The sequence below is a fragment of the Macaca fascicularis genome, chromosome 2 (assembly GCF_037993035.2).
Source record: "Macaca fascicularis isolate 582-1 chromosome 2, T2T-MFA8v1.1".
Lineage (NCBI taxonomy): Eukaryota > Metazoa > Chordata > Mammalia > Primates > Cercopithecidae > Macaca > Macaca fascicularis.
Window position 1 is genome coordinate 91,279,790 of NC_088376.1, and position 21,364 is coordinate 91,301,153.

The 21,364-nt window shown below is 42.1% G+C and overlaps 1 long non-coding RNA gene across 2 annotated transcripts; it reads left to right on the forward strand.

Moving 5' to 3' along the window:
- The first annotated feature begins 590 nt into the window (after positions 1–590).
- On the forward strand, positions 591–20,917 carry LOC123571855 (uncharacterized). Of its 2 annotated transcripts, none has more exons than XR_006696146.3 (3): positions 591–723; positions 11,041–11,096; positions 20,806–20,917. It is a non-coding gene; the product is annotated as an uncharacterized lncRNA (long non-coding RNA). The 2 variants fall into 2 exon arrangements; XR_010585035.2 differs by lacking the exon at positions 20,806–20,917 and adding an exon at positions 19,016–19,138.
- The last annotated feature ends 447 nt before the right edge of the window (positions 20,918–21,364 follow it).

The window sequence follows — 21,364 nt, forward strand, 5'->3', positions numbered from 1 at the left end:
TGTGAATAGATAGAAGAGAAGAGCTTTGAGGACTGCCTCCTAGGACACTAATATTTAGAGGCCAGAAAGAAGAGGTGGGCTCTGCCAAAGTGGAGTCTGTGTGGCAGAAGAAAAACAGGAACATGTGGCGTCTGATGTCTGGGTAGAGGCTCAGTGAAGGTAGAGTTCTTCAAGAGACAGGTCTCCTGGTCACGCACAGTGGCTCATACCTGTAATCCCGTCACTTTGGGAGGCTGAGGTGGTTGGATCACTTGAGGTCAGGAGTTTGAGATCAGCCTAGCCAACATGGGGAAACACTGTCTCTACTAAAAATATAAAAATTGGCTGGGTGTGGTGGCACACACCTGTAATCCCAGCTACTTGGGAGGCTGAGGCAGGAGAATCACTTGAACCCATGAGGCAAAGGTTGCAGTGAGCCGAGATGGCACCACTGTATTCCAGCCTGGGCAACAGAGGGAAACTGTCTCAACAAACAAACAAACAAACAAGAACAGTTCTCCTAAAGTGTCCTAAGCTACCATTTTCCTTAAACTCTCAGGACCCTTTCTTGTTCCCCCTCATCATTCTTGACCTTTTCTTTTCTCAGGGTTGTTGAACTTGCTTTGCAATTAAGCTTTAGACACTCTGGATATGCTGATATGTTGTGTCGGACCCCAAGGGAGGTGATGGTTTGAGCTCTGGTCAGAGGCTCTCAGCAGCTGTGCACATCTACAGATGCATCAGGTATGGGAAGAAGAGGGAAAAGGAAACAGGGAGAAACTACCAAGAAATATACACAGACAATTTTTTTTTTTTTTTTTTTTTTTACGATGGAGTCTCACTCTGTCACCCAGCTGGAGTGCAGTGGCATGATCTTGGCTCACTGCAACCTCCGCCTCCCGGGTTCAAGCGATTTTCCTACCTCAGCCTCCCGAGTAGCTGGGACTACAGGTACATGCCACCATGCCCAGCTAATTTTTGTATTTTTAATAGAGACGGGGTTTCACCATGTTGACCAGGCTGGTCTCGAACTCCTGACCTCAGGTGATCCACCCACCTCGACCTCCCAAAGTGCTGGGATTACAGGTGTGAGCCACCGCGCCCGGTCAGACAATTATTTTTAAATATCTCTTGGGCACTACGCTGTGAATATGGTCAAAGCAGGAATTATTTCATATTCACAATCGATGTTCAGAACCTAACACCCACTTCACCATTGCAGCTCGATAAGATTTTTTACAATAAATAAACACTTTAAAAATTGACATACCCCGTCTCTACTAAAAATACAAAAAATTAGCCGGGCTCGGTGGCGGGCGCCTGTAGTCCCAGCTACTCAGGAGGCTGAGGCAGGAGAATGGCGTGAACCCGGGAGGCGGAGCTTGCAGTGAGCTGAGATCGCACCACTGCACTCTAGCCTGGGGGACAGAATGAGACTCCGTCTCAAAAAAAAAATTGACATGTTGTAATATAAGTATACTACGCTTTCAGTGCTTGAAGTCACCCTTACAGACTTGACAACTAGTTCCTTGAATTGCCCTAGTATTATACAGCTCTGATTATGCTTTCAAATGTTACAAATTACTCGGGTGTGAATGCACTTTTAAAAAAAAAAAAAAAAAACAGAATTGTATTGAGAAGATGGCAACATAAACTCTGCAGAAACAAAGGCTGTGGATTTAGGTCATTTGGACTCTGGGGCCATCAGATAAATATATTAGTACTGCACTAGCAGTTTTTGTTTTAAAATGTGACACTGTTATTCCCTAATATCTTGGTGCCATTCCCAGAAAGCATGCTTTGTGTAATTGGCAAGCTTTTGCAAAGACTGTTCTTTATTTGCAGGCTCCATGTTAATGTGTTTGACGGATTTCCTCAACTCTCTGGATCTCTTCCTGACTTAGTTTAACTGACAAAAATCTGTCTCTTCTACAGGATTCCTAGAAAATATATATATTGATTTATTCATTTATAAAATGAAATTTCACATTCAGCACAACACTGTTGGGTTTTGGGGGTTTTGTTTGTTTTAGGGGGAAGAAGGAAGATAGGGGGCGTAACCATTCCATTCAAGTAGCTGTGGCATTCCTCATTTAACTGGTGGACCATGGATAAATATGGGTCTCAGCATCTCAGCTCTGGCTGTATTGGGCTCTGGGGGAGGGGACAAAGTGGTTGCTGAACTTCCCTGTAGACAGGAACTGTTGTACTAAGCAGGACTCTTTTGGTTGCAGATGACAGAAATAAAGCCAAAATAGAATAAGCAAAAGGGAATTTTTGGCTCTGATAAACTGAGGAAAGGGCAGGGCACAAATGGGCTTCCAGGGATGCCTGGAAGCAGGAAGTCAAATGCCATTAGGATTCCCTGTCTCTGCCCCTTTCTCAGACTCCACAGTGATGGAGAGGCCTGAAGCTCCTTCCAGGCTCATCATTCCAGCTTCATCACACATGAGACAGTCCCTGATGTTTTTATTCCAATTTTTAAACTCCCGAATGAGGACTTTGAAGATCCATGCTTGGGTCACTTGCCTAGCCCTGAGATCAGTATTTGCTAGAACCAACTAGTTGGAGTAAGGACAGGAGCTGTTCTTCAGGAGGAGAGGAGGGAAGTGCTGGGCAGACAGTAGCAGGTGACCTCCACAAAGCTCAAACTCGTGACTTGGAAACAGCCAGCCTCCTTGAATTGCCCTGATTTATAAGTTGTCTTGGCTGAGAACTGACCCCTATTCTCAGTTGCTCAAAAATGCCTTCCCTACTCACAATTCTCTCAAATGGATTATTATTGGCATTTGAGGGGTTTTGAGGGATGGGAAAAGAGACGCCAAGAGAGTTTACTGAGGCATTTGCTTTTCGGTGTTTGAGTTGTTAAACTTTTCTAAAACACCATGGGCATTTTTCAATGATTTTCATCAAAATAGAGAATGTGGACATATGACTAGAAAAGCAGAAGGAAGTCTGTAGGAAAATTATTTATAATTAAAATGCTGCTGCCAGGCTACAGAGAAAGCCTCCGACCTAAGTTCAAGGCAGAGGCAGGGTAGGGGTGCTGGGGAGGGAAAAGTACCTAAACTTTCCCTTCCCGAGGAAATGTGTTTTTGGTCAAGATAAGCAGATCTATCCCAGTCCACCTCTCCTTGTCTGTTGTTTTTAGAGCACTGAGCAAACGCAAAGCTCATACCAAAAGAGCCCCAGAAAATTTTTTTCCTGCTCCTGGGGCTCTGACACTGTGATCACTGCTCTTGCCTGCCTTTGTGATACTGTAGCAAAGGCCAATGCTGTGTTACAAATGGGATTGTAGGCTGCTAACCCAGTTGTCTTGGTAGGAAGGAGCTGGATGGAAGAAGGGAGGAAACGGAAAGGCTCCCTGCAGGCATGGGAAACTGGAAGAACGAGTGAGAAAGTGCTGAAGGGTGCAAACCAGGATGGGTAACATGGGTTTGAGAGGTGTCATGAGTTGAGTGATATCACTCCCAAATAGATACAGTAAGGTTGTAACCCCTACTGCCTGTGTCTGTTAGGCACAGCAATATTCTTGCACTGCAATAAAGAAATACTTGAGACTGGGTAATTTATAAGGAAAGAGGTTTAACTGGTTCACAGTTCTGTAGGCTGTCCAGGAAGCATAGCAGCATCTGCTTCTTGGGAGGCCTCAGGAAACTACCAGTCATGGCAGAAGGCAAAGGGGGAGCAGGCTTATCATAGGGTAAGAATGGGAGCAAGAGCAAGAGAATGGGTGGGCAAGGTGCCACACACTTTTAAATGACCAGATCTTGTGAGATCTTACTCACTACCTTGAAGAGAGCACCAAGCTATGAGGGATCTGCCATCATCCAAATACCTCCCATCAGGCCTCACTTCCAGCACTGGGGATTAGAATTCAACATGAGATTTGGGCGGGGACAAATATCTAAATTATATCACTGTGAATGTGTCCTTATTTGGAAATAGGGTGTTTGCAGATGTATTCAAGTTAAGATGAGGTCATTACGGTGAACTCTAATTCAATTAAATTCAACATGACTGGTATCCTTATTAGAGAGCAACATTTGGACATAGAGACAGACTCTCACAGAGGGAAAGCAGTGTAGACACGGAAGAATACAGCCGTATGAGGGGTCCTGTGGTGACGGGATGGAGGCAGAGAGATTGGAGTTGTGTTGTCACAAGCCAGGGAACATCTGAGGCTGCCAGAAGCTGGAAGAGGAAAGGAAAGATCTTCCTCTGAGGCTTCCAAGGGAGCATGATCCTGCCAACACCTTGATCTTGAACTTCTAGCCTCCAGAACTGTGAGACAATGAATTTCTCACAGTTGTTTGAAGCCACTCCGTTTGTGATATTTTGTTGTGACAGCCCTAGGAAACGGATACAGGGGGTGACGTGGGGTTTAGGGAACCAATACAAAAAAAAAAGAAAAGAAAAACATTAAAAGACTTCATTGGAAAATCCAGTATGTATAATGTGATAGCATTTATTCATCTATGTAAAATTACAACATATGTATAAAGAAATTCAAATTAAAAAGGAAAAATATCTTCCCCATGTTTTCAGCCAAGTAGAGATTCATTCATTTGGATTCACAGGCATCTATTTTAAAACACAAACATCCCTTGAGATTGTTAACTGGAAGAGTTCATTACATTTCATGTAAAGTTTTGTAATTAGCTAATCAAAATACTTTGCTCTTAATGCTCAGCAGAAACCAGTATAGAGGGCCTTCAAATTTTTGCTTAGGAGGAATGGAAGGAAGGAATGGAAGGACTGGTAGTATCTCAGTATGATTAACTTAACCAGGAGTTCAATTTTTTTTTTTAGGACTAATTCTATTTTGAAAATTTCCCTCGCTATTTGACTTGTTAACGTGACCTGATCTTTTGTTTGAAGCATGTAAAGTTTGGAGAACTCTGGGTAGAATGAAAACCTGGCCAGGCACAGCGGCTCATGCCTGTAATCCCAGCGCTTTGGGAGAATTGCTTGAGGCCAGGAGTTCAAGACCAACCTGGGCAACATAATGAGACCCCATCTCTACCTACCCCCAATTTTTTTTAATCAGTCAGGCATGGTGACTCACACGTATAGTCCTAGCTATTTGAGAGGCTGAGGCTGGAGGATCACTTGGTCCTACACATTTGAAGCTGCAGTGAGCTACGATCATGCCACTGCATTCTACCTAGGATGACAGAGTGACAGTCTATATCTGAAAAGAGAAAAGAAAAGAAGAAAGAAAGAAAGAGAGAGAGAGAGAGAGAGAGAGGGAGGGAGGGAGGGAAGGAGGGAGGAAGGGAGGGAAAGAAAGAGAAAACCTAAGTAGTGTTCTTCAGTAAGAGTGCTTTAGACAACAAAGGGACAGGCGAAGGCCAAGTGTCATCTATGGGAGGGTGGCAGTGGTTACTGCTGGAAAAAGAGAAAATAAAGTGAGAGAAAAATTTTGCCGAGTTTCATCATTATGAAAACTGCTTCTTGATAACCTTTAATGTCATTTGGCTATTACCTTTTCAACTTGCCAGTATCTGTATTGCTGGTCAACAAACTGTTGCAAAAATGCAACTGCTGATGTAACAGATCCTGCATCCTAATTCTCTGACCCCAAATTTAGTTTGGTCCCATGCTTGGGTAGGTTGTACTCTCTTTTTTGGTTTATTTGACTAGTAACAATTTTGGAATCTTTACGCCAAAGCACCTTCCTTTCACTTCTCCTCAGACTAGAGATGTGCATGGATGTGTGTCCAGCATGAGGGGTGAGGCAATGGTCACTGAGGAGAAAGTTTGAAATGGCCTGCAGCAAGTAAAAAGTTTGGGTTTTTTCCAAAAATTATTTAAATTTTACATTCTACTCAGTGCTTTATCAGTGTTTGTTTTAATGTTAAAATGTTTTGGCCGGGTGTGGTGGCTCACACCTGTAAGACCAGCACTTTGGGATGCTGAGGTGGGCAGATCACCAGAGGCTGGGAGTTCGAGACCAGCCTGACCAACATGGAGAAACCCCGTCTCTACTAAAAAATACAAAATTAGCCAGGTGTGGTGGCACATGCCTATAATCCCAGCTACTTGGGAGGCTGAGGCAGGAGAATCACTTGAACCGGGGAGGTGGAGGTTGTGGTGAGCCGAGATCGCACCGTTGCACTCCAGCCTGGGCAACAGAAACAAAACTCCATCTCAAAAAAAAAAAAGGGTTTTCATATTTTAACCCACACATGGGTTAAATAATGTTTTCATTGACTTTCCTATTAGGTTAATTCCCTTTCTCCATATGCCCCCTCTTCTGTCTTTGAGCAAAAAAGAGGCTACAGAGCCTCTTACCACATCTTAACAAGATGTGCCATGTTACGTGCTGTAACACGTAAAGAGAGGACCTCGTCTCTTTGGCCACCTCCTTTGTTGTATTCCAGGAGTACATACACTCCAGCTTGAGGGGCATAAAGCTGGCACTGGACACAGGAGCTCAAACCCCAGGAGTGACTTAAGGAACACAGGCAATGGGAGTGAGTAAGTCAGTACAGAGCACATTCCAGCCATCTGCTGCTGATGCTCAGCTCTCTTAAGGCCTCTTAAGGAACTCTCAGAAGTGCTGCAAGCTCATAAGCCCTGTGCTCACAGTTGAGGTCATCTCAGCTTCTAGCCTAATTGAGATGTACGACTGGTCTTTGGCAAAACTTCGAAGGAGGCAAAGTGTAGCTTCCTCTTGTTGATTCTGCTTTTGAATTGTTGTATAAGATTGCTCTTCCCCAAAGTGCTCATTCTTCAGATATTTGTCCTTGTCTCAGTGTCTTAGTCTATTTTGTGCTCCTATAAAGGAATAGCTAAACCTAGGTAATTTATTTAAAAAAAAAAAAAAAAAAGTTCACTTTTTGTTTGTTTGTTTGTTTGTTTGTTTGAGACAGAGTCTCACTCATCGCCCAGGCTGGAGAGCAGTGGCGCGATCTCGGCTCACTGCAAGCTCCGTCTCCTGGGTTCACGCCATTGTCCTGCCTCAGCCTCCTGAGTAGCTGGGACTACAGGCGCCCACCACTATGCCCGGCTAATTTTTTGTATTTTTAGTAGAGATGGATTTTCACCGTGTTAGCCAGAATGGTCTCGATCTCCTGACCTCGTGATGCACCCACCTCGGCCTCCCAAAGTGCTGGGATTACAGGCGTGAAGGTTCACGGTTTCACAGGCTTACAAAAAGCATGGCACCAGCAACCGCTTGGCTTCTGGTGAGGGTATCAGGCTGTTTCCACTCGTGGCAGAAGGTGAAGGAGAGTCTGTGCAGAGATCATATGGAAAGAGAGTAGGAAAGGTGCGGGGGTTGGGAGTGGGAGGTGTCAGGCTCTTTTTAACAATGATCTGCTGTGGGAACTAAGAGAGTGAGAACTCACTCACAGCCTCCCACTCTCCCAAGGAGGGTATCAATCTATTCATGAAGGATCTGCCACCATAACTCAACCACCCTCCCATTAGGCCCCAACTGCAACATTGGGAATCCAATCTCAACATGAGGTTTGGAGGGGACAAATACCCAAACCATAGGGACTAGTTCCTAATACCACTCAACTCTTACCATAGATATTTGCCTCTCCTCTTTACCATTTCCAGGCAATGCCTGCTGAGATAGGCTTTTAAATAGTAGGATTTTAGAAGAGATTTCATTTAAGCATTATGTAGATGGATGAATGTGTTATCCTGTTTGTGTTGCTATAATGGAATACATGGCTGGGTGCAGTAGCTCACACCTGCAATTCTAGCACTTTGGGAGGCTGAGGCAGGAGGATTGCTTGAGCCCAAGAGTTTGAGACCAGCCCCGGCAACATGGCAAGACTTTGTCTCTACAAAAAAATTAAAAATTAGCTGGGTGTGGTGGTGTGTACCTGTTGTCCCAGCTACTCAGGAGGCTGAGATGGGAAGATCTCTTCAGCCTGGAAGGTTGAGGCTGCTGTGAGCCATGGTCACACCATTGCACTCCAACCAAGGCAATAGAGTGAGACCCTGTTGAAAGAAAGAAAAGAAGGAAGGAAGGAAGGAAGGAAGGAAGGAAGGAAGGAAGGAAGGAAGGAAGGAAAGAAGGGAGGGAGGGAGGGAGGGAGAGAGGGAGGGAGAGAGGGAGGGAGGGAGGGAGGGAAGAAAAGCAAAGAAAAGAAAGGAAAGGAAAAGAAAAGAAAGAGGAAGGAAGGAGAGAGAGGGAGGAAGGAAGGAAGGAGAAAGAGAAAAGAAAGAAAGAAAGAGAAAGAAAGAAAGAAAGAAAGAAAGAAAGAAAGAAAGAGAAAGAAAGAAAGAAAGAAAGAAAAAGAGGGAGGAGGGGAGGGGAAGGAGGAAAAGAAAGGAAAAGGAAGGAAGGAAGGAAGGAACCTGAGGTTGGGTAATTTATAAATAAAATATATTTAATTAGCTCACGGCTCTGCAGGCTGTAAGGAAGCATGGCATCAGCATCCCTTGTGAGGCCTTAAGAACCTTACAATTATGGAAGAAGGTGGCAGGAGCATCACATGGCAAGAGCAAGAGCAAGTAATGTGGGAGATGGCACACTCCTAAAAATAAATAAATAAATAAATAAATAAATAAATAAATAAATAAAAACAGATCTTGCATGAACACAGAATGAGAATTCTCACCACTGAGAGGGCAGCACTAAGCCATTCATGAGGGACCAGTCTTCATGATCCAAACACTTCCCGCCAGGCCCTACCTCCAAAACGGGAATCACATTTCCATATGAGATTTGGAGGGCACAAATATCCAAATCATATCAACAAAGGATACATTTAGAGACAAGCAAGCTTTCAGAATCCTTCAAATTGTACTGGGAAAGCAGTTTCTCTTCATCACCTCCCCTCTACCCTTCCCAACCTCTGGTAACCATCATCTACTCTCTACCTCCATGAGATCAACTTTTTAAGCTCCCACATATGAGTGAGAACATGTGATATTTGTCTTTCTGTGCCTGGCGTATTGCACTCAACATAATGACCTCCAGTTCCATCTATGTTGCTATAAATGACAGAATTTCATCTTTTTTTTTTTTTTTGAGACGGAGTTTCGCTCTTGTTGCCCAGGTGAGAGTGCAATGGTGCAATCTCGGCTCACTGCAACCTCTGCCTCCCAGGTTCAAGCAATTCTTCTGCCTCAGCCTTCCCGAGTAGCTGGGATTACAGGCATGTGCCACTACGCCTAGCTAATTTTGTATTTTTAGTAGAGACAGGGTTTCTCCATGTTGGTCAGGCTGGTCTCAAACTCCCAACCTCAGGTGATTAGCGTGCCTCGGCCTCCCAAAGTACTAGGATTACAGGCATGAGCCACTGCACCCGCCCTAGAATTTCATCTTTTTAATGTCTGAATAGTATTCCATTGTGTATATATATCACATTTTCTGTATCCATTTATCCGTTGATGGACACTTAGTTTGATTCTATTGTTTGACTCTTGTGAATAGTGCTGCAAAAGAAATGGGAGTGCAGATAAGTGTTAGATAAACTTTGTTCAGGCATGAGGTATAGTGCTGTCAGGTATGAGTTCAATGTTAATGAATCAACAATACTTATGCTATGATTATTCTGCTATGGTTTGAATGTTTGTCCCCTCCAAAACTCACGTTGAAACTTAATCCCCAATGTGATAGTATTGAGAGGTAGGACCTTAAGAGGTGAATGAGGCTGGGCGTAATGGCTTATGTCTGTAATCCCAGAACTTTGGGAGGCCAAGGCGGGAAGATTGCTTCAGGCCAGGAGTTTGAGACCAGCCTGGGCAACACAGTGAGAACCTGTCTCTACCGAAAATACAAAAATTAGCTGGGCATGGTGGCATATGTAGTCCTAGCTACTTGGGAGGCTGAGCTGGATCTCTTGAGGCCCGGAGCTTGAGGGTGCAGTGAGCCAAGATGACATCACTGTACTGCAGTCTGGGTGATGGAGCAAGACCTTGTCTTGAAAAGCAAAAAAAAAAAAAAAAAAAAAAAAAAAGACATAATTGGGACATGAAGGCTCTGTCCTTATGAATTAATCCATTTATGGATTAATGAGTTAATGGATTAATTAGTTGTCACAGAGTGGGACTGGTGGATTTAAGGGAAGAAGAAGGGAGATCTGAACTAGCCCACTCAGCCCCCTCGCCATGTGATGCCTTGTGCCACCTTGGTACTCTATAGAGAGTCCCCACCAGGAAGAAGGCCCTCACCATATGTGGCCTCTTGACCTTGGACTTGTCAGTCCCCATCAATTATAAGAAATAAACTCCTGGTGCAGTGGTTCATGCCTGTAATCCCAGCACTTTGGGAGGCCAAGGCGGGTGGATCACCTGAGGTCAGGAGTTCGAGATCAGCCTGACCAATATGGTGAAACCCTGTCTCTACTAAAAATACAAAAATTAGCTGGGCGTGGTAGTGTGCACCTGTAGTCCCAGCTACTTGGGAGGCTGAGACAGGAGAATCTCTTGAACCCGGGAGATGGAGGTTGCAGTGAGCTGAGACTGCGCCACTGCACTCCAGCCTGGGTGACAGAGTGAGTCTCCATCTCAAAAAAAAAAAAAAAAAAACTTTTTAAAAATAAGTTTTCCAATTTTAGAATTCTGTTATAAGCAACAGAAAATGAACTAAGACTATGTCATTAAACAAAAACAAACATAAAACAATATTATGTACTGACTGGTTGATGAACATATTGTGACCAGAGGCTTACAGGAACCTAACCCTTTGTTGTCCCTAGGTTCAGTGTTCTGAACTAAACAGTACTGAACAATGATTCAGTACTCACTGAGTCAGTGTTCATGGTGATTTTCTAGTTACCATGAATAATGAGAATCAACTGTGCCTCTTTTTCAAGGGCTCTGTGAAGATTCAATGTGAGCATTTAATGTGAGGATTCAGATTTTCTTTTTCTCCCACACTCCTGTGAGTCAGACACATCCATAATGATGAGAGCCTTTTGTAATGTGACTTAAGACTGGGAAGAATATAAACACGCTCTTTTAGTATTAACAAAGAGAGTACTGACTGTTAAAATATAAAAAGTCTGATTGCCTGCAGATGTGCCAACCTGCGACCAGACCGCCACAAAGACTTACTGATACTTGTCGCCTCCCCCATCTTCCTTCCAGCAGTGGAACCAGAAAGAATGCCTGGCTCCTAGGCTGGTGGCTGGACAGCAGAGCAGGTGAGTGAAGAACTCGGGAGTGAAGAGATAAAAGGAGTGGACACAGCTCAAGTGTGGACAGCACCCTGGGAGCTACTCTTAGCCAGCCATGGAGGTGACTGTGTAATGTGATCCCACTGTCCAGGATAAAAGGTCCCATGAACAGAACTAGAGATAAGTTGAAAGGACTAGAGAAGCTACTTCCAAATTTCTGATACCTCTGCACTCATTTCTTATTTCTATGGACTCCGTGAGAGTTAGAATATAATACTTGAACTTAAGTAAAAGTCCTAAATTAGTATTTCTCAGAATTTCATGGGACTGGTTTATAGGCTAAGAGTAAAATCATTTTGAAATGGACTTATTCCTCCACAGTAAGTGTCTTAATACTGGAGTTACATATATAGAACACAGAATAGTATACCTGGCATATAACAAGTTTTCAGAATATGAAAAAATATTGAGAAAGGTAGAGAGCAAAATGGACAAATAGAACCCTTCACTGATTATCCTCCCCGCAGGAACACCAAATTGAATAATTATCTACACAAAAAAGCACCTTCATAAGAATCAAAAATCATGTGAGCAATCACAGCACCTGGTTTTAACTTCATATCACTGAAAGAGTTATTGAAGAGGGTAGGAAAGAGTCTTGAATTGCTGACACCATGCCTCCCTCATCCTAGCTCCTGGATAACATTTCTAGACACATGTTGAGCCAGAAGGGAACCCACTGTCTTGAAGGGAAGGACTCAGTCCTGGCAGGATTTATCACCTGCAGACTAAAGAATCTCTGGGCCCCAAATAATTAGCAGCATTAACCAGGTAGTACACACTATGGGCCTTGGGTGAGACTCTGGGATGTACTGGCTTCAGATGTGAACAAACATATTCACAGCTATGGTGGCAACGAGGATAGACTCCTTCTGCTTGAGAAAAGAAGAAGGAAGAAAAAGGGGACTTTGTCTTGAAGCTTAGGAACCAACTTGGCCACATTGAGGAAAAGCACCAAACAGGCTCTCATGGTCCCCAGTCCCAGCCATTGGCTTTTGGGTAGCATTTCTGTACCTACTCTGGGCCAAAGGAGAGCCCACTGTCCAGAACGGTGAGTCCCAAGCCTGGCAGCATCCACCACAAGCTAACTGAAGAGCTCTTAGGCCTTAAGTGAATATCAGCTACACCCTGGAAGCACTTACTGTGGGCTTGTGGTGGTGTTGGACATGGGGAGAAATTCCTCCACCTGGGGAAAGGGGAGGGAAGAATAGGAAGGACTTTGTCTTGTGGTTTCTGTACCAGCTCAGCTGCAGTAGAAGAGAGCACCAGGTAGAGTTCTAAGATTTCTGGCTCTAGGCCCTGGCTCCTGGACAACATCTCTGGACCTGCCCAGGGCCCAGGGGAACTTGCTGCCCTTAAGGGATGGACACAAGTCTGGCTGGCTTTGGCATCTGCTGATTGCAGAGACTTAAGGCCTTGAGCAAACAGGGTAGACAGGTAGTGGTTACAGCAGGCCTTGGGTGAAGCCTGTGCTTGTCAGCTTCAGGTCTCACTCAGCATAGTCCCAGTGCTGGTGGCCACAGGTGTCCTTGTGTCACCCCTCCCCCAGCTCCAGGCAGCTCTGCACAGACAGCAGTTCCACTTGTTGGGAGAAACTAAGGGAAGAGAACAAGTCTCTGTCTGGTAATCCAGACGATTCTTGCAGGTCTTATCAAAGATCATGAAGGCAGTACCTCCACTCTTTAAGAACCACAGCATTAATGGGCTTGGAGCCCCCGAATGCAGATACAGCTGCAGTAACCAAAAACTTAGATCACAACACCCAAGTCTCTTTGAATACCTGGAATACCTTCCCAAGAAGGAGGAATACAAACAAGCCCAGACTGCAAAGACTATAATAAATATCTAACTCTTCAATGCCCAGACACCAATGAACATCCACAAGCATTTGGACTAGCCAGGAAAACATGACCTCACCAAACAAACTAAATAAGGCACCAGGGGCCAAGCTTGAAGAGACAGAGATATGTGACCTTTCAGACAGAGAATTCAAAATATCTGTTTTGAGGAAACTCAAAGAAATTCCAGATAACACATAGAGGAATTGAGAATCCTGTCAGATAAATTTAACAGAGATTGAAATAATTAAAAAGAATCAAAGCCAGGCATGCTGGCTCACATCTGTAATCCCAGCACTTTGGGAGGCCAAGATGAGTGGATCTCGCTTGAGCTCAGGAGTTCAAGACCAGCCCAGGCAACATGGTGAAACCCCATCTTCACAAAAAATACAAAAATTAGCTGGGCATGGTGGTGCACTACAGTGACCTGTAGTCCCAGCTACTTGGGAGGCTGAGGTGGGAGGATTGCTTGAGCCCAGGAGGTCAAGGCTGCAATGAGCCATGATCATGCCACTGTACTCCAGAGTGAGACCCTGTCACAAAAAAAAAAAAAAAAAAAAAAAAAAAAAAAAATCAAGCAGAAGATCTGGGGTTGAGAAAATGCAATTGACATACTGAAGAATGCATCAGATTCTCTTAGTAGCAGAATCAATCAAGCAGAGGAAATAATTAGTGAGCTTGAAGACAGGCTATTTGAACATAAATAGTCAGAGAAGACAAAAGAAAAAAGAATAAAAAGAGTGAAGCATGCCTACAACAGCTAGAAAATAACCTCAAAAGGGCAACTGTAAGAGTTATTGGCCTTAAAGAGAAAATATAGAGAGAGATGGGGTAGAAAGTTTATTCAAAGGGATAATAGCAGAGGATATCCCAAACCTAGAGAAAGATATCAGTATTTAAGTACAAGAAGGTTGTAGAACACCAAGAAGATTTAACACAAAGAAGACTACGTCAAGGCATTTAATAATCAAACTCCCAAAGGTCAAGGATAAAGAAAGGATCCTAAAAGTAGCAAGTGAAAAGAAACAAATAGCATACAAGGGAGCTCCAATACGTCTGACTTTTCCATGGAAACCTTATAGGCCAAGAAGAGTGACATGACATATTTAATATGCTGAAGGAAAAAAACTTTTACCCTAGAATAGTAGATCAGGTGAAAATAGCTTTCAGACATGAAAGAGAAATAAAGACTCTTTCAGACAAACAAAAGCTGAGGGATTTCATCAACACCAGACCTGTCCTATAAGAAATGCTAAAGGAAGTTCTTCAATCTGAAAGAAAATGATGTTAATGAACAATAAGAAATCATCTGAAGATACAAAACTCATTGGTAATTGTAAGTACACAGAAAAAACACAGAATATAACACTGTAATTGTGATGTGTAAGCTACTCGTATCTTAAGCAGAAAGACTAAAAGGTGAAATCACCAAAAATAACTGCAACAACTTTACAAGACATAGATAGTATAATAAAATATAAACAGAAACAACAAAAAAGTTAAAAAGTGGGGAGATAAAGTTAAACTACAGAGTTTTTATGAATTTTATTTTTGCTCATTAGTTAATTTGTTTATGGCATCAGTGTTAAGTTGTCATGAGTTTAAAGTAATGGGTTATAAGATACTATTTACAAGCCTAATGGTAACCTCAATGAACGTATAAAAATAAAAAGCAAAAAAAATTAAAATATGTCATCAGAGAAAATCACTTTCACTAAAGGAAAACAGGAAGGAAAAAAAGAAGGAAGACTAGCTACAAAACAACCAGAAAACAAATACCAAAATTATAGGAGTAAGTCCTTACTTATCAGTAATAACTGAATGTAAATGGAATAAGCTCTCCAATCAAAAGACATAGAGTGACTGAATGGATTTTTCTAAAAAAAGCAAGCCCCCATGATCTGTTGCTTATAAGACACACACTTCACCTATAAAGATGCACATAGACTGGAAATAAAGGGATGGAAAAAAATATTCCATGAAAATGGAAACCAAAAGAAGAGTGAGAATCGCTGTATCAGACAAAATAGATTTCAAGACAAAAACTATAAAAAGAGACAAAGAAAGTCATCATATAATTATAAAGGAGTTAATTAAGCGAGAGGAGATAACAGATGTAAATATGTATGCACCCAACAGTGGAGCACCCAGATTAGGTAAAGCAAATATTATTAGAGCAAAAGAGATAGACCCCAACAGAATAATAGCTGGAGACTTCAGCACCCCTCTTGCATCATTGGATAGAGTATCCAGACAGAAAATCAACAAAGAAACATTGGACAAGAGAAAGAAATAAAAGGCATCCAAATAGGAATGAAAGAAGTCAAATTATCCTTATTTACAGATGATATAATCTTATATTTGGAAAAATCTGAAGACTCCACCAAAAAACTATGTAAACTGATAACCAAATTCAGTAAAGTTTCAGGATACAAAATCAACATATAAAAATCATAGCATTTCTATATGCCAACAGCAAATGATCTGAAAAAGAAATTAAAAAGTAATCCCATCTACAATAGCTACAAATAAAATTAAATACCTAGGAATTAACCAAAATGAAAGATTTCTACCATGAAAACTATAAAACGTTTATGCAAGAAATTGAAGAGGACACAAAATATAGAAAGATATTCCATGTTCATGAATTGGAAGAATCAATATTGCTGAAATTCCATTCTACCCAAAGCAATCTAGAGAATCAATGCAATCCCTATCAAAATACAAACAATATTCTTCACAGACATAGAAAAGACAATCCTGGTCAGGCATGGTGGCTCATGCCTGTAATCCCAGCACTTTGGGAGGCCAAGGCAGGCAGATAACCTGAGGTCAGGAGTTCGAGACCAGCCTGACTAACATGGAGAAACCCCATCTCTACTAAAAATACAAAATGAGGCAGGCAGCCTGTAATCCCAGCCACTCAGGAGGCTGAGGCAGCAGAATTGCTTGAACCCAGGAGGCGGAGGTTGCGGTGAGCCGAGATCACACCATTGCACTCCAGCCTGGGCAACAAGAGGGAAACTCCATCTCAAAAAAAAGAAAAAAGAAAAAAGAAAAAAAGAAAAGAAAAGACAATCTTAAAATTGATATGAACACAAAAGACCAAGAAGAGCCAAATCTATTCTGAGCAAAAAGAACAAAACTAGAGCAGTCACATTACCTGGCTTCGAATTATACCTCAGAGCTTATTGTAACCCAAACAACATGGTACTGGCATAAAATAGACACATAGATCAATGGAACAGAATAGAGAATCCAGAAATAAATCCATACAGCTATGGTGAACTCATTTTCAACAAAGGTGCCAAGAACATATATTGAGGAAAAGACAGTTTCTTCAATAAATGGTGCTGGAAAAACTGGATATCCATATATAGAAGAACGAAACTAGACCCGTATCCTTGCCATATACAAAAATCAAATCCAAATAAGGCAGGGACACAGGTAGAGCTGTGGGTAGGCTGTGTGAGGAGAGCCAGGCCAGGCAGGACCCCAGGCAGGGTCCTCTAGTGTGCTAGTCAGCATGAGGAGATGGCAGGGCACAGTAGTTGATGCCTGTAATCCTAGCACTTTGGGAAGCCAAGGGAGGAGGATTGCTTGAGCCCAGCAGTTTGAGACCAACCCAGGCAATATATAGAGATCCTGTCTCTACAACCACAGCAATAACAAATTAGCGGGGTGTGGTGGTGGTGGTGCATGCCTATAGTTTCGGCTACTGAGGTGGGAGGATGGATTGAACCCCAGAGTTTGAGGCTGCAGTGAGCTGTGACAGCGTTCAAGGCCCCAGTGCTGCAGGGAGCTGTGATCATGCCACTGCACTCCAGTCTGGGTGAAAGAGCGAGACCCTGTCACAGTTAAAAATGAAAGAAAGAAAGAAAGAGAGAGAGAGAGAGAGAGACAGAGACAGAGACAGAGAAAGTGAAACAAATAACGAGATAAAAGAATTCAACCCACAGCCTGAGAAGATCAGCTCAGTCCCAGGCAGCTGGAGCACACCAGAGTAAGGGGCCCAAGTCCCAGGCAGCAGCTACCTGCCACTGTACTTTGGTTTTGAGCCGTTTTCCTGATATAGGTGGAAAAAGAACAAGCAGGGCCCATCCAAGGACTAGAGAAGTCAGAAGAAGATTAGGTTTTCTGGAAAGAAAAAAAAAAAAATAGTTCCTATGAGTTCTGGGGTTCACTATTTTAACAAAAGTGAGCCATTCCTTTTTTTTTTTTTTTTTTTGAGATGGAGCCTCCCTCTGTTGCCCAGGCTGCAGTACAGAAGTTGAATTACTTGATATGTACCGGAGATTGAGGCCTGCAGCTGCAGTTACCCGCTATTTCAGGCATACAATTCATTTTGTAAACAGATGACATAAATCTATAGTGCCTATAAATACATTTACAGTACTGTAAACGTATTTTCTCTTCCTTAAGATTTTCTTCATTATGTTTTCTTTTCTCTAGCTTACTTTATTGTAAGAATACAGTACAAGCATACAAAATATGTGTATTTACATTATCCATAAATAGTCATCAGAAAGCTATTAGTAGTTAACTTAGGCTAACCCTAACCCCTGCATTGTTCGAGGGTCAACTGTAGTTCTTACAGATATTAAAAGCATCAGAGTCGTTCCCATTGTGCCAACTGGGCTGTAGTAAGAAACAGAGAGTAGCAATGCTCCTGGAATTTTTTGGTGTCTGTCTCCTGGGACATGTGAACAAAGATATTCTGAAAGATTCTACACAATAGCCCATCTGAAAGGTTCTTGAGTAACACTTGAGAGTAACATTTTGAGTGCGTTGGTTTTCCCCAAGAAGGCTTATTTTTAGAAATTTTACCTAAACTTGCTCTATTTCACATTACTACCACTATGATTATAATCACAACTTTTATCTAATTTTTTTTTCTTTTTTTTTTTTTTTTTGAGATGGAGTCTTGCTCTGTCGCCCAGGCTGGAGTGCAATGGTGCAATCTCGGCTCACTGCAACCTCTGCCTCCCAGGTCCAAGAGATTCTCCTACCTCAGCTTCCCAAGTAGCTGGGATTACAGGCGCCCGCCACCCCGCAAGGCTAATTTTTGTATTCTTAGTAGAGACTGGGTTTCACCATGTTGGTCAGGCTGCTCTCGAACTCCTAACCTCAGGCGATCACCCACCCACCTCAGCCTCTGAAAGTGCTGGGATTACAGGCGTTAGCCACTGCGCCTGGCCTAATATTTTTTAAACTGTGGTTTATTGCAAGCTGCTGACCCTGAGCACACAATAGGAATAAAGCAAAGAAAACTAGGAAAATATGTAAACTTTGACAAGCATAAAGTGCAGACAAGCATTGAAAAGAAAGAGACAAAAGTGATTGTATATAACTAGTAATGTGTACATTTTAAAATGTTTCATTTTGTGTCATAAATTTGTTTTAAGATTATTGCTTTCTAAAAAACATTTAGGCCAGGCACGGGGGCCCACGCCTGTAATCTCAGCACTTTGGGAGGCTGAGGTGAGCAGATCACCTGAGGTCAGGAGTTCAATACCAGCCTGGCCAACATGGTGAAATGCTGTCTCTAGTAAAAATGCAAAAATGAGCCAGGAATGGTGACGGGCGCCTGTAGTCCCAGCTACTCAGGAGGCCAAGGCAGAAGAATCACTTGAACCCGGGAGGCAGATGTTGCAGTGAGCCAGGATCACACCACTGCGCTCCAGCCTGGGTGACAGAGCGAGATTCTGTCTGAAAAAAAATTTTAACTTTTATATTAAGAAAAGCTTTCTACAATCCCAAATTGAGGTTTTAGTCACCAGGTTAACATTTTGGTGCATATTACATCAGGCTTTTTTCCTTTGCTTATATTACCTGCTTATCTATATAAAGATATAATTTTATATATAGACATATATAACTATATTTTAATATATAATTACATGTAGTTACACACATAATATATAATAATTATATATAATTATGTAGTTACAGAGTTTTATTTATATAATTTTTACGTATAACTTTTAATAAAATAACAACATACTCTATAAATACACAATCTGTTTTTTTTTTTTTTTTTTGAGACAGTCTCGTTCTGTCGCCCAGACTGGAGTGCAGTGGTACGATCTCAGCTCAGTGCAACCTCCACCTCACGGATTCAAGCGATTCTCCTGCCTCAGCCTCCTGAGTAGCTGGGACTACAGGTGACCGCCACCACGCTCAGCTTATTTTTTTTGTTTTTTGTATTTTTAGTAGAGACAGGGTTTCACTATGTTGGCCAGGCTGATTCAAACTCCTGACCTAGTGATCCACCTGCCTCGGCCTCCCAAAGTGCCGGGATTACAGGTGTGAGCCACCGCACCCACCCTACACAATCTATTTTGAAACATACATTTTTTTACAATGTAATTTGAAAAGTTTTCACATTATTTATGGATTTACCTAATTTTTTAAAAAAATGTTTAGAAGAGGGGTCAGTAAACTACAACCTGCGGGCCAGCCATCTTATTTTTGTAAAGAAAGTTGTTTCTTGTAATATCATGACTTTTCTCTGCTTCTTGGGAGCACTTAAAGCACGACCAGTGGCATTTCATATGAGTCCCATGGTGTTATTCAAGATTTATGGTTTGCACTAAACAACATAAAAAATATTTAAGAACCGTGAGAGATCACTTTTTACTGCAATATGCAATTTAATGGAGACACGACTTGCTCACACGAAGATGAATAGTACCACGCCGTGTTTCAATCAAATACTTGCAACACTTGAGCTCACAGATATAGAAACAGGAGATGATCACAGAATTATTACAGTAGTGCAGTATGTACTACATTTAATTTTATGCAGCCATGTTTTAATAATGCTTTTTTTTTTTTTTTCCCCCAAGATGGAGTCTCACTCTGTCATGTGCAATCTCGGTTCACTGCAACCTCCACCTCCCAGGTTCAAGCAATTCTCCTGCCTCAGCCTCCCAAGTAGCTGGGATTACAGGCACACGCCTCCATGCCAGCTAACTTTTTGTATTTTAGTAGACATGGTTTCACCTTGTTACCCAGGCTGGTCGCCAACTCCTGAGCTCAGGCAATCTGCCCGCCTCAACCTCCCAAAGTGCTGGGATTATACGCGTGAGACATTTTGCCCAGCCTAATACTGCATTTTTACATTTATTTCTCTTGACTGTGAACGGGGCTCATTTAATATCTGTGTTTATGTGTATAGTAAGTTCTTACAAATTTTAACCTTTTATAATAGATTTGTGTATTATGTTAGTGAATGATAAAATAGCTGGTATCTGCTATATCTTATGCATTGATGACATGCCTTTTTCTTAACTTTTTGGATATGTCTAGGCTATGCAGTTCATTCGTCAGTCTTTTGTAACTGTCACAGATCTCAAAAAAATTTTCCAATATATTTATTGAAAAAAATTCATGGCCAGGTGTGGTGGCTCATGCCTGTAATCTCAGCACATTGGAAGGCAGAGGCAGGTGGATCACTTCAGGCCAGGAGTTCAAGACCAGCCTGGTCAACATAGCAAAAACCTGTCCCTACTAAAAATACAAAAAAAAAAAAAAAAAAAAAGTTGCATGTGAGGGCACAAGCCTGTAATCCCAGCTACTTGGGAGGCTGAGGTAGGAGAATCACTTGAACTCGGGAGGCAGAGGTTGTAGTGAGCGGAGACTGCACCACTGCACTCCAGCCTAGACAACAGAGTGAGACCCTGTCTCAAAAATTAAAAAAAAATAATAATAAAAATAAAAATAAATCATGTATTTTGAACCTGCACAGTTCAAACCCATGTTGTTCAAGGGTCAAGTGTATATGGAATGATCACAGGTTCTATTTGCAAATTATTCTGCTTGCTTTTGTCATCCAGAGTCTAGAGTCCCCATGTGCTTCTGGATCTGGTGTACCACAGACAGAGCAAACAGAGGCTTTTAAATCCCTGTGGGAGTTTATCAAAGTCTGACAGTTGATAACCAAGGTGAGTGATCCTAGAGTATCATAATGTGATTCTCTAGGTTATATGAGGTAAGGGGAGGAGTGGCAAGTAGAGTGTGCACTCAACAATGCTAACCTCATAATATCAGGTAGGCACAGTAGGCTGATTATGGCCTAATTTAATGCTCAAATTCTTCAATAATTTAGTTTTTCCTTCTGGTTATGACCATTTGGGGAGCAGGTTTTATTAGAAATTAACAAACACAATGGTAAGCTTAAATATAGGATTTCTTCCAGTCAGTTTAGGTAGAGCTGGTAACTGGCAGTTATTTGAATAATTTTACAAAGACCAATGATTTTGGTAACTAATAATCCCTTCTCATTTGTATAGTGGTTAGTAAGAGGGGGAAAATAAAAATAATAATCTCCCTGCTTCTCACAGATTTTTCCTAAAAAGAAAAAAGCAAACTTTCCCACCTCCCTCCACACTCCTC